Source organism: Ascaphus truei, chromosome 5, assembly GCF_040206685.1.
Source record: "Ascaphus truei isolate aAscTru1 chromosome 5, aAscTru1.hap1, whole genome shotgun sequence".
Classification (NCBI taxonomy): Eukaryota; Metazoa; Chordata; class Amphibia; order Anura; family Ascaphidae; genus Ascaphus; species Ascaphus truei.
In genome coordinates, this window is record NC_134487.1 from 33755855 (window position 1) to 33769671 (window position 13817).

A 13817-nucleotide genomic window follows, 5' to 3' on the forward strand; every position below is an offset into this window, starting at 1 on the left:
TAGTACATCAGTTTTAAGTTTTCTATTCCTGAATGTTGATATGATGCTACTATATCTATTCCTTTAGGAGGAAAGGACAATTGCTTTTTTAGTGAGTCCTACTGTATATCTGAAGACTGAGGCATGACTGTGTGCCAGATTTAAAGATGCAATCTTTGATAAATTCACTTTTTATTAATCACCTTTCAATACACTTTCCTTTGAGTTATTTTTTTGCTGGGTTAGCAGAATGCCCGGTGAACATACTGTAGCCCTTCATCATTATTAGATATTATTTCAATATGTTGGGTTTCAGTATGTTTGGTTGACACAAAAACCTGCAGTAAGCACAATAAGAAAAAATAGACGCTTTATGCAACATCTTCTGGTAGTTTTAAGACTTAGGGGCCTATGCTATAAGCGTCGATAAGCCATTATCAAGCACTTATTGGCCAAAATGCCTACTGCTATTCAGTAAGCCTTGATAAGTGGACGATAAAGATATGAATCGCCCCCCCCAAAAAAAATCACCTGGTGAGCGGCTATAAGCCACTTTCGTCAGGTTTCGAAACTTGTGCAACTCTAGTAGTCGCGATTAGGTTATCGAGGCCTATCGAGGCTAATCGCGGCTCTAGAATTGCGAGTTTCTCCCAAAATCCTCATGCCAAGAAAAGTTGGTATGAGGCTGGTGAGAAGCTGCTGAGAGGTGGCTAGACAGGACTTTTTTTCTGCATCGGATTGATGCAGGGGGTCTCCGGAGCTGATATCCATTAATAATTAATATCAGCACCGGAGATGGCCGGCATGAATCATATGCAATAAACATGCATTTACAGTCAACTTCATTACCTTAGCGGCTAACCGCTAAGGCAATGAAGGGGTTAACCCCACCGCTACCCACCAAGGACCAAATACCCCCTTCACCCACCCCAGCTACCCTCAATTAACACTAATACCCACCTCCTCTACCCCCACATGATTGATACCGAAGTTGCGGGTGTTCGGGGGTTCTCAGGTGGTCCCCGTGGGTGTCTGTGAGCCCTCGGGTGGTGTCTCTAGGCCCTCGGGTGGTCCCCGAGGGTGTCCGGGGGTCCTCAGGTGGTCCCCACGGGTATCTGTAGGTCCTCGGGGGGTGTCCGGGGGTTTACAGGGGTCCCCAGGTGGTCCCTGAGGGTGTGTGTGGGCCCTCAGGAGGTCCCAGCTGGTGTCCAGGGGTCTTCAGGTGGTCCCCAAGGGTGTCCTCAGGTGGTCACCACAGGTGTCTGTGGGCCCTCGTGTGGTCCCTGCTGGCCTGCTGTACCAATCTGGTGGAAATTTTTTTTTGCAATACATTGAAATAGATACACCCCCCCAACACATACAGTACAGTAATGGTCAAAATAACTATTATCCAGATATGGATAATAGCTCATTTGCCCATTATAAAATCAAACATTAGCCAGCCAGCATAAATAAAGTAAATAAAACTTTCTACTTACCCCTGCCATAATGAGGGGCATCCTCATCAACATACTCCAGGTCCCTGTCCTCAGTTAATCTGTTTCCAGTGTACAGATAAATACAGTGACAGCCAATACATTTTTTTTGCAAATGCTTGTTTTGAATTGATTGTAATTTTTTCTATTTGTTTTTATTGTTTGGATTCAATTGTTTGGAATTTGGATGGCTTGTTTTTAGTACATTTTAGGAATGGTTAGCGTTTTAAATTAATTATTTGTTTTTTTGGCTACTGGTTTAAATTCATTAATTGTTTTGTTGGCTAGTGTTTAAAACTAATTAATTATTTTGTTGGTTAGTGCTTTTATTTATTTCATTGGATGGCTAAGGCTTTTATTTATTTAATTGGTTGGCTAGTGCTTTTATTTATTTAATTGGGCTGTTTAGGTGCTTGTGTATATCTATTATTACAAACTCTGAGAGGGGACATCAGAACGTTGTCCACATACAATATCTCATGTATTGGCAAAATGTATTGTATCAAAATGAACCTACTCCCCCGTATCCTCTATCTGTTCCAGACCCTTCCAGTGCCGGTGATACTGAAAGATTTACTCTCCCTTCAGTCTTTGATCTCAAAGTTTATTTGGAGATACAAAAGACCGAGAGTAAGGGGAAAGATATTAAAAAGACCAACATTAGCGGGTGGGGGGGGGGGGTGGCGATGGCGGTACCTTGCTTTTTGTCTTACTATAATGCAGCCCAATTATGCCAAATTATGCCAATTATGCCCACTGGCACATAACACAAAAATTGGAAAAACAGCGACGCACCATCAATGAAGAAAGAGGGTGACTGAGAAAATATAAAAAGTTTCATGAATCATTGACAATAAGACCGACATGTTTCGCACATACTGTGCTTTATCAAAGTTCCTGATATTTTTCTTTACCTCATTTTTAACTGAACTACAATTCCATAGTGTCAATCAGTGAATAAGTAAAGAGTAAAGCTAATTTGTCTTTATGTATTCATTGTTGTTGATTCAAGCGTTGCATTGATTATAGTTTCACTCTGTCAGCATTAGAGGCGATTGTGTAGATTGGTAACTGTACTGCCTGTTGTCAGTTGGTTAGTAACTGTACTGCCTACTGTCAGTACTGTAACCGGCGCTGGCTTTGCTAGTTGTGTGTGAAAAAAACTTGTGAAAAAATCATATACGGCTGTTAGTGGCAGGACTCAGATTTGGAGTCTGTTATAAAACTTTTACGAAGTTGATTTTGTTAACTTTTTATAATATTCATATATAGTTTTGTTTGAACTTTTAAGTAAATAAAATTATATTCAAATATACGTTTAACATTTTTATATGCACTTGGGTCACTTTCTCAAAACTCCCCCACCTCTCACCCAACGATTGCTGGAGGACCACAGTATTCCTACCTTTTTTCACAGAAAAAAAATCACTGTCTGCCCCTAGTATTCTCTTTTACCAATGATAACTTTAAGTGCTGCTTATTTATCTGAAATGTACTGACGTTGTGATTACAGCAGTAGTACTTTTAACTGAGTGCGCTTTTATTTGTATTTTGATACTAAAACTGTTTATGTTGTTTGGTTTTGATGGGACTTGATTGGTTTTGTTTTTAGATTTTGCCAAAAATTTATTTAAAAAAAACTCCAATTTTTTTTTCAAACTTTGGTTGAACTTTTTCAAACTTTAAACTTTTTTCAGACATAATCCCAGAATTAGCCTTACTTGGATTTTGCCAAAAATTTTACTCAGATTAGAAATTCAGTTCAAAGTTCGACAAAGTCAGCAAAATTCGGATTTCAAACTTGCGAGCGTGCCCATTCTTTCATTTAACATTGTGCTGGTGTTGGGTTGATGTTTTCCATTCCTGCATATATACACGTCGCAGATCGGACCCCCTAAGGTGTACTAGGGCCTGGCTACGGGTCTGTGTGTGGTGCATACCTGCTGGCAACAGGAGGGCCTGAGTCTCCTGCGATGGTATGGGGGATGTCAGGATCAGGTTTCTGGGGTGAATGCCTTCGTCTCATTTAGTGGTACAGCGCCTCCATCTCTGGTAAGCCCCTGGGATGCGGGGTGGAACCCTTCCAGAGAATTCCCACTCAGGGAAAAGAGATTCCAGTCTCACACAGTAGCTCTCCCTTAAAAGCAGCAGGTCTTTATTCACCCAGCAGCAGCAGTAAATACAGCAACAACAGCAGCAGTATGTCAGGCAAGTACAGGTTGTCCACTCCTCCAGACCGCTCTCCCTCAGGATGGTCTCTTTCCCCTGCCACCACCCCAGGCCGAGGGCACCCAGGATGGGGCTAGCTCTTCCCTCACCCCGTAGGCAGGGTGAGAGGCATTGGTCCACCTCTCTACACTGTAGTTCTACTGTAGCAGCCCTACACATAGGCTGCTCCTTCTCCAACTGTACACTACTAACTGTCACACTGGACCAGCCAGTGCCACACACTAGACTCACACTGAACTCTTGCATGTCACTGCAGACTAACTTGAACCCCAAATAAATAGGCAGTGCCCTGCTCTTTATGCTTTCAGCAGGCCCCTCCCCTGTGTCTTTTGCCTTAGCCACAGGGTCAGGTGACCTACCTCCACCACTCAGAGCAGTGCTGGAAGTGGGGGAAACCCATGATAACTTCTGGCAGCCTGCCCTTACCAGGGCTTATACCAGAAGGAGGAAAGACATATAGCCCAATTTCTTACCAGGGCTACAATTGTAAAATGCCATTTCACAGCAAGATCTTTATAGATGCTCCTCCGTAAGGACAGACACTTTTAAATTGAAATCCCACACGTTTGTATTTTTCTGAACAAAATAAATAAATCTGAGGAGGATAGCAGAAACATACAGTACATATGATTTGTACTTGTGAAGCGAAGCGACTGTCTACACCAGAACATTGAATATAGCTTAGTTTTGGAAATCCTGTTTACTCAAGCAACAAACATCTGTGATATCTAGCCAAAATGATGTCACTGATGTGTACATATGGATACTGAATGAATCACTCCAAAAATAATAGCCCTCTTAGTTTTATCTACAACTTGCATCCTATCTAGGGAAAGCATAACAACGTCTTGGCTTCCTCTCAATTGACCACAAAGAGTGAACCTTAATACAAACAAATGATCTGATTAATTTGAAAATGAAAAGGGCATTTTCTTCATCCATAGCTTTCCAGTTTTCGCAGATGATGTCAGAAAGTAAAGATGTGCACCTTTAATCACCACCCATTAAGGTAATCCATGGTGATGTGTGCTCGGTGCTGTAGGTCATCTCCGTTTCAGATGCCAAACAACGTCAGAGCGCAAAATGATCCCAGGTATATATAAAAATAAACACAAAGAAAATATAGTGCAATACAATTGTACACTGTGTGGTGAAATAAGAAACAAGGATTAAGACCACCCACATGCTACAAGTTGTGTTTAAGTGTGTTCCTAAAAGCGATATCAAGTGTCTTCTATTAATGGTAGTACAAGGGTCTCAGTTGAAAATTTCTTATAAAACGAGAGAACACAATAAAAAGTACTGTTTATATACAAAAGAAATGGAAAAGATATAAAATCGCACTCACAATTTTACCAAAGGTAAAGAACATGTAGACCACAATAGGGTCAGCCCAGTTTGTCCTTCACATGCAGCAAGTACCACGCTCCCCTGTCCGATTATGTGACATCACTTCAGTAACGCGACATCACTTTGGGGCTGTGGAGGAAATCTTCTGACGGTTCTATGGATCTAGGCTACCAGAGCAGGTAGATCTCCCATGGAAAAAATGGATCACCCTACGCGTTTCGCTCAGAGAGCTTCATCAGTGGCCAAAAATGTCGGTCATTGGAGTCCTCTTATATTTATAGTCCAGCAACAATGATGTCATCACAAGATAAATACTTAATATGACCCTTGGCTGATTATCTATCATCCTTGCTAGGTCCTCACATCAGCATAATATACAGCACACAATAATATAAAAACATATAAACAATATCAATATCACAAATAAACATAATACAGTATGTCTCCTTCATGTATCAAAAAACGTTATATACCAACATACCGTATTACCCACAGAGGATAACATACAACTGAAAAATATGAGGATAAAAAGGTAAAATATGTATGTATTAATCATAAGTAAAATCATTAAAAAATAAATTAATTTTCAGATTCAATGAGTATACTAAATAAATATGAATTATAGTAGATTTTTAATTATTCCATAATAGTAAAAATACTTTTTTAATAATAAAATGTTAAATTCTTTTTATTTAGTTGTTCATTGAAGAAAAGGGTGACTGTCCAACCCAAACACATTTGACAAACTTCAGCATACAAATATGGGGTAAAGCTTTCTGGTACACTCTAGCTATGAAAATGAATATCATACATAAGATGCCTCTAAAGTAATCTCTAAAAGGATTCAATAAAAAGATTACTTATATAAAGAGAAAAACAGATAGCTAAAACCTTACATATATATATGGTAAGGATTTTAGCTATCTGTTTTTCTATTTATATATACCTTAAATACCTTACCAGAAGACACTTCATATTGCTCTTAGGAGCTACAGTATTACGCACTTGAACCCAACTTGAAGCATGTGAGTGGGCTTAATCATTCTTTCTCACTTCACCACATAGTACAAATTGCACTATATTTTCTTTGTGTTTACATAAACTATATATATATATATATATATATATATATATATATATATATATATATATAATATACACAGCTGAACCCCGTTATAATGTGGTGCTCACATAATGAGACCGTGTTATAACCAGGTGTTCTTTAAATACTCAGCCAGCCCTGCTACAAACGGCTGAGCATAAACTCTGTTTATGTACTTGTGCTTGCCTCCAATATCCTGCTGCCCTGCCTTTGCCTTGTCTTGCTTCTTGTATTTTTTACCTCAGCTTGTACCCGGACTCCTGCCTTCTCTGACCTTTTGACCACGGATACGGTTAATGACGATTCTACCTTCTATACTCCAGGACCCCGGCACAGCGCAACGATTATTCAATTTCTCCTATCTAAGATCACAGTGAGTATTACGACCAATCTGTCCTCTCCTACCCTGACCCAGCTACATGACTACCACTCTGCACTCTGGACGAGCTTGCGCGGTTGTAGGTCAGGGGCTATCCACATCCCCACGGGAAGATTGGGTATAGGCCCTGTGACAGGACAACCATTGACTACTGTAAAGCAATACAACTCATTTCCTTAAGAAAGAGATTAAGTAATATTCTATACCTATGTTTGATAATTGTTCTCTCTGATTCACTGTCTTATGTCAGCTTATCTGACAATGTTACAGTTATTGCTCATTGCTATTCAATAAGGGAATGTAACCCAGCACAGGATAAGGAACACATCAAAAAAAATAAGCAAACAATTCTGATATAGTTGTAAACAAAAGTAGATGCTGCAGATTATAATCACTTTAGCACCAGTGACATTAATATTAGATTGGAAGAAGTTAGGCCCACCACGTAGAGTATAGCAATTATAGCATTGTGCCATAATGGGTGGCACAACAAAATATGTTTCGGTGCAACATGCACCTTCAACAGGGTTATCAATTTTTTGTTGTGTTCATTTGGCTGTGCTGGGTCACTTTCCCATGATTAGTACAAAAAAAGATCCAACGTTTTGGTGAAACATTTCCCTTTTTCAAGGATACAGAAGAAACGGTGAAAAGTCAGCAATGTTGCTGCAGAGTCCACCCAAGATTTGGGGAGTCTTCTGTAAATTCCGAGAGCATGGCCACTGCCCTTAATTGCAGTGAGCCTGTCCAAGCCTGCTTGTGAAGTGTATCTTGGCCTCCTTTCATGCCTGGAAGTGGTTTAGAAGAAGTGACAGCATGTAATTAGAAGGGCATTATACTATTTACTATACAATTTAAATTGACCAAAAGTATATCTTACTTCTTAAATGACACCATTGTAAAAAGTGGAAATCCTTAGATCTTTGTACATATTAATCCATTTCCTCCCAGAGGTACTACAATGCACTGCATACAGTAGCTGACCTCTTCTTTGGCGATGAAGGGTTTAATAAAGTTATAGTTTTACTTTTCATTAAGTAATCATACAATGTTGTAAATAAAATTCTCTATAAAATGTGTTGAGTTATATACTTTATAACCTTGGTTTCAGTTGATTGGTTAGGATGTTTAAAAATATGTACAAATCATTTGAACTTGATACAAAATGTTTGTAATCAAATACGTTATCAGTTTAACAAAATAAAAAGAAGCTTTGAAAGCTTGTCAGTAGATCCAAAAGATTACTAAAGTACTCACTTATTTTGCACTTTTAACTACGCAGTTGTTTTGTTCAAGTAATTGTATTCACATGATTACAAAACATAACAATAGCAATTTAACCTATATGAATTATGCATTAGTCTCAAAATAAGAAACAAACCAAATCTAATAAACATTATTTTGTAGTATAAAACAATTGTTCCAGAAATAAAGCAAAGTTATATTCTGAAAACTAAGGACTGCATTTTATCAAGTTCTAAATGTAACTAGGAGTTCTGATTAACAACTGCAACACTGCCGTCTGCTGTCCTGTTACGCATTCCTTGTTTCAGACAACACTGCCAACACTGCCATCTGCTGTTAGTTTAAGTGGAGATGCTCATGTTTACTTGACCTCGTGTTTTGGTTGTAATGCCTCTAAAATGTTTTTGAGTTTTGGGTCTGGTTTTGGTTTATGGTGCAATATAAAATAAAGTTAAACTGGAATGTTATTTAATTAATATTTATAAATGTAGTGCACTTTCCCCCACCCCCTGGGAGAAGTGTAGCTACGGTGTGTGTATGGTGCAATACCTGGTGGCTCGCTGGAGGCCTGAGCCTGCGCTGCTGGGAGCCTGAGGTGTATCCTGGAATGATGCTCGGTAGCGGGATTTAATAGTGTAGAATTACCCCGTTACAGGATACATAAGACATAATACACACGTGGTATAATGGAACAGTTTACTATACACACTAATATAGTACAGCCTACCCACCAAGCCTCGCACGGCCGTACCTCCCAAAGTAACTAGGGGTATTGGTGTCCAACCAACATGGTGTCCACAAAGTCAAATCTCCCCACCCAATGTGTGGTACAGCGGTGCCCACTAATGTTTGAATAGAAGAATATCGGTCTAAAAAAAGACCAAAGTATCCGGAGCTCTAAAAACAATAATGGTGGTGTCAAGCTGGAACCAATGCTGTAGTATAAAGATGTATGACCAGTACTTGAAGGGTCTGAGATGAATGTCTGCAAGTGCGTTAATTTGTGAGTGCGTTTTTTGCATAAGTCAATGTCTCTAATGAAATAACGTATAGAGTATACTCAATAGCCGCTCGTATGTAGCATATGGTGGCTGCTTTACTCACGCAACTTCAGACCGATGGAACCCGATCAAACCGGAGCCCCGATCCTTCACATTTGGTGGCGGTTCCCCTGTGGAAATCCTGGAGGTAGGCAAGCGCGGCGTCACTCGTGGTAATATTCACTGGGTGTTGGTCAGGCGATCACGCTGACTCCATGGCACCCCACATGATGTCATCGCCGTCCATAAGCACGTCCTCCTCAGCTCAAGAACCGCCGAAATCCTCTAAGGGTTAGGTTACCATGCACCAAACCAGCTGGAGGGGGCGTAAACAATAAGGCAGGAAAAGCCTCTGCACAGTGTGTCCAGACCGGCGTGCATCCATGCAGGTAATCAGCAAGAAAGTGTATTCTCGTAGGAGCCGATGCACAGCCACACCAATGTAGTATAGACACGAAAGTAGTATAGGACAATGTAGTATAGGACACTAATTTGTGAAGGTGAGTTGGTGCACTTAGTTGGATACCTGCCGGGTGTGTCCACAACTGGGCGCACGGATGCAGTACTGATGATGATGGGATCCATGGATCCATTGCCGTAATCCGCGAAGCCTCCGCCTCTACGTTGGGTGGTGTCCCGCCTGGATGGTGTCACCATGAAGAGTGTCCTTGCTGGAGGTGGTGGTCTGGTTCCAGACCACTGGATGCCAGGATGCAGCGTGTCCTGGCTGTATCCCTCACTATTACGCTACAGGGGCAGGGTCCCTATATATGGCCCTATCCCTGCAGCAACCACAAGCTGAGGGGAATCGGGGCCTAGCTGAGCCTAATAGGGGGTATCTGGCCTAGTGCAGATGCCACAGACACCTGCACACACAACCTACACCTTCCATGTACCAGCTCCGACTGACTGGCGTGACTTTGCCCGCAAAATTTATCTAATTCTGTTCAGTCGGAAAGCTGCAGCCCTATTGTCTGATTCAACCAATGTGACTATCAGCCCTGCTGCATTCTGGGGGCTGTAGTCCCAGCGGAACATTCTCTGGCTAATGGCCACCCTGCAGCTCTCTTTGCGCATGCGCGACTCCCTTCCTATTGGCTGCCGCACCGGGGAGCTATCTGCGCATGCGCAACACACACACACACCTATATATATAAATAATTGGGGTATTCTGTACAATTTTATATTTAGTGTTCTATACATACAGTATAATAGATTTAACACAATCCTATAGATAAATACTGTAGACAAGCAGTGGATCCAAAAGGGATTGGGTACCCATCTTCCTTATACCCTTATACCAAGTTTACAGCAAATCAATATTAGATCAAGTTTGACTTGTTTTAGAAGCATCTTAGGAGAGATTAATCATATAGGCAGTAATAGCATCTCTTACATTTGACTTAACTCTCTATATTTTATATGGTAAAGAATTGCTATATTACAGGGAATTTTCCTTAACTAATTGCCTAGCTTTAGAGTTCTTATTCTGTCTGTGGAAAATTCTACATTTTAGAACAGGCCTGCACAACATACAACCAGCAGGTCGCATGCGGCCCGCCCACACTCACTGTGCAGCCCGTGGGGTCCGGTGGCTGGTGCAACGGCGGAGTCCAGTGGCTGGGTGGGGTGGCGAGGTGCGGCGATCTCCGTCTTCTCCACAGAAATTCCTGTTTCCCCTGCAGGTCCTGAAAAAACTGGGAGTGCGACGTCAAATGACGCAGCATTGCCATCGCAATGAGATGCTAAGGGACATTGTGACATCGAGCGACACCATTTTGCATGGCGCTGTGACGTCTTGGTGTCCGTTGGCAATGCGATCATTTATTTCAGGACCTGCATGGGGAAACAGTAGAATTTTCAGGGGAGAAGACATCGCTGCACCCTGCCACAGCACCACACCGCCGGACCCTGCCGCATCACACCGCCAGACCCCGCCGCCGGTAAGAGTTGTGAGGGGGGAGGTAAGAGTTGTGAGGGGGGGAGGTAAGAATCATAAGGGGGAGGGGTAATTTTAATTAAAGTGCGGCCCAAATCTGCTTTCCTTGGAGCAGTTTGGCCCGTTTCACTTTATAAGTTGTGCAAGTCTGTTCAAGAACATTCACTTTAAGAAGCATCTATAGTTTTCTTCTTCCTTCATCCTTCATGATGGACTGCACTATGCAGTAGATATTAAGTTTGTTTATTCATCACACCAACCCTGTGGTGTAGCAGTTAGAGAATTGCACTAGCATATCAATTACCAGGGGTTCAATTCCCGGCAGTACTGCACAAGAGCTTTATTGTGGCTCTATTCATTGGTGGGCTGTCATTGGTCAAATTAAGCTGTCTCCTCATGCACCAAGTTTGGGAGAACATACGTAAGTGCCACACGTGGACACAGCCTGATGAAGCAGGGAGAGGAGAGAGCTGCAGATGCCGGGTAAGTCCTTGCAGAACCACTGATCGTGGTGTCCATTTCGCAATCCCGGTTATAACGCAGTCTTGTTATGTGGACCCTGAGCACTGCATTATAACAGGGTTCAGCTGTATATACACATTCCATCTCTTACTCTTTTTGTTCCCTTCTGAAATGTTTAATTTTCTTTTGGAGGATTTCTTCTTTCAGTTATTAGGGTTAGGGTTTTAACAAAGTGCACAAGTTGCGTGAAACGTGTTAGAGGTCCCTCTGCTGTTCCTTGATTTTACTTGTTGCTGATGACAGAATAAAGATTTTTCTTTTTGAGTGATCCAGCCTCCATCATTCTTCAAGCTGTGCACCACTTCATTTTTCCCCCATGGGAGTACTTCCGGTTTCTCGTCTTTGCAAGCTGAGTGTGCGCCGACTCTGGATACACATTGATCTAGGACAAGCATGTCAAACTCGCATCCCGCATGCCGCATGCAGCCCACAACGAACATATTTGCGGCCCAGCACGCCAATATTTAACTCGCGCTGTGTGCGCTTTCTACAAAGGAAAAAAACAAAAACCTCCCCTCTCTCCTGATTGGCTGGCACGTGTTGGCACGCTGCCAGAATTTTTTTTTGGCCTGGAGCAAGCTCTATCCGAGCTTGCATAGTGAGGCCCGCCTCTTCCTGCTGTCCGCCTCTTCCTGCTGCCTGCTGCCTGCGGCATCGAGTAAGTCAGGTGACTACTGCTCCATGACTGCCTTGCTTCCCCCTTGCCCTCCTGCTAAGATTTCCTACCCCGTTCTGATTTCCCATGTGTGTGTCTGCGTGTATCTGTGTGTGTCTGTGTGTGTGTCTTTGTGAGTGTGTGTCTGTGTGAGTGTGTGTCTGTGTGTGTGTGTCTGTGTGAGTGTGTGTCTGTGTGAGTGTGTGTCTGAGTGTGTGTATCTGAGTATGTGTATCTGAGTGTGTGTATCTGAGTGTGTGTGTGTGTGTGTCTGAGTGTGTGTGTGTCTGAGTGTGTGTCTGAGTTTGTGTCTGAGTGTGTGTGTGTGTGTGTGTGTGTTTGTGTGTGTGTGTGTGTGTGTGTGTGTGTGTGTGTGTGTGTGTGTGTGTGTGTGTGTCTGTGTGTGTGTCTGAGTGTGTGTGTGTCAGAGAGAGAGTGTGTCTGAGAGAGAGAGTGTGTCTGAGAGGGAGAGTGTGTCTGAGAGAGAGAGTGTGTCTGAGAGAGAGAGAGAGAGAGAGAGAGAGAGTGTGTCTGAGAGAGAGAGAAAGTGTGTGTCTGAGAGAGAGAGTGTCTGAGAGAGAGAGTGTGTGTGTCTGAGAGAGAGAGAGAGTGTGTGTGTCTGAGAGAGAGTGCCTGAGAGAGAGAGTGTGTCTGAGAGAGAGAGAGTGTGTCTGAGAGAGAGAGTGTGTGTGTCTGAGAGAGAAAGTGTGTGTCTGAGAGAGAGAGAGAGTGTCTTAGAGAGAGAGAGTGTGTGTGTCTGAGAGAGAGTGTGTCTGAGAGAGAGAGAGCGTGTGTGTCTGAGAGAGAGAGTGTGTCTGAGAGAGAGAGAGAGAGAGAGAGAGAGAGAGAGTGTGTCTGGGAGAGAGAGAGAGAGAGAGAGAGAGTGTGTCTGATAGAGAGAGTGTGTCTGAGAGAGAGAGTGTGTGTGTCTGAGAGAGAGTGTGTGTCTGAGAGAGAGAGAGTGTGTCTGAGGGAGAGAGTGTGTGTCTGAGAGAGAGAGAGAATGTGTCTGAGAGAGAGAGAGAGTGTGTCTGGGAGAGAGAGAGAGTGTGTCTGAGAGAGAGAGTGTGTGTCTGAGAGAGAGAGAGTGTGTCTGAGAGAGAGAGAGTGTGTCTGAGAGAGAGAGTGTGTCTGAGAGAGAGAGTGTCTGAGAGAGAGTGTCAGAGAGAGAATGTCTGAGAGAGAGAGGGTCTGAGAGAGAGAGAGTGTCGGAGAGAGAGAGTGTCGGAGAGAGAGAGTGTCGGAGAGAGAGAGTGTCTGAGAGAGAGAGTGTCTGAGAGAGAGAGAGTGTGTGTCTGAGAGAGAGAGTGTGTGTCAGAGAGAGAGAGAGTGTGTCAGAGAGCGAGTGTGTCTGAGAGAGAGAGAGAGAGTGTGTCTGAGAGAGAGAGAGTGTGCGTCTGAGAGAGAGAGAGAGAGAGAGAGAGAGAGTGTCTGAGAGAGAGAGAGTGTCTGAGAGAGAGAGAGTGTCTGAGAGAGAGAGTGTCTGAGAGAGAGAGTGTCTGAGAGAGAGAGTGTCTGAGAGAGAGAGTGTCTGAGAGAGAGAGAGTGTCTGAGAGAGAGAGTGTGTCTGAGAGAGAGAGAGTGTGTCTGAGAGAGTGTGTGTGTCTGAGAGAGAGAGTGTGTGTCTAAGAGAGAGAGTGTGTGTCTGAGAGAGAGAGAGAGAGAGAGTGTGTCTGAGAGAGTGTGTCTGAGAGAGAGAGTGTCTGAGAGAGAGAGTGTGTCTGAGAGAGAGAGAGAGTGTGTCTGAGAGAGAGAGAGAGTGTGTCTGAGAGAGAGAGAGAGTGTGTCTGAGAGAGAGAGTGTGTGTCTGAGAGAGAGAGAGAGTGTGTGTCTGAGAGAGAGCGTGTGTCAGAGAGAGAGAGTGTGTCAGAGAGAGAGAGTGTCAGAGAGAGAGAGAGAGAG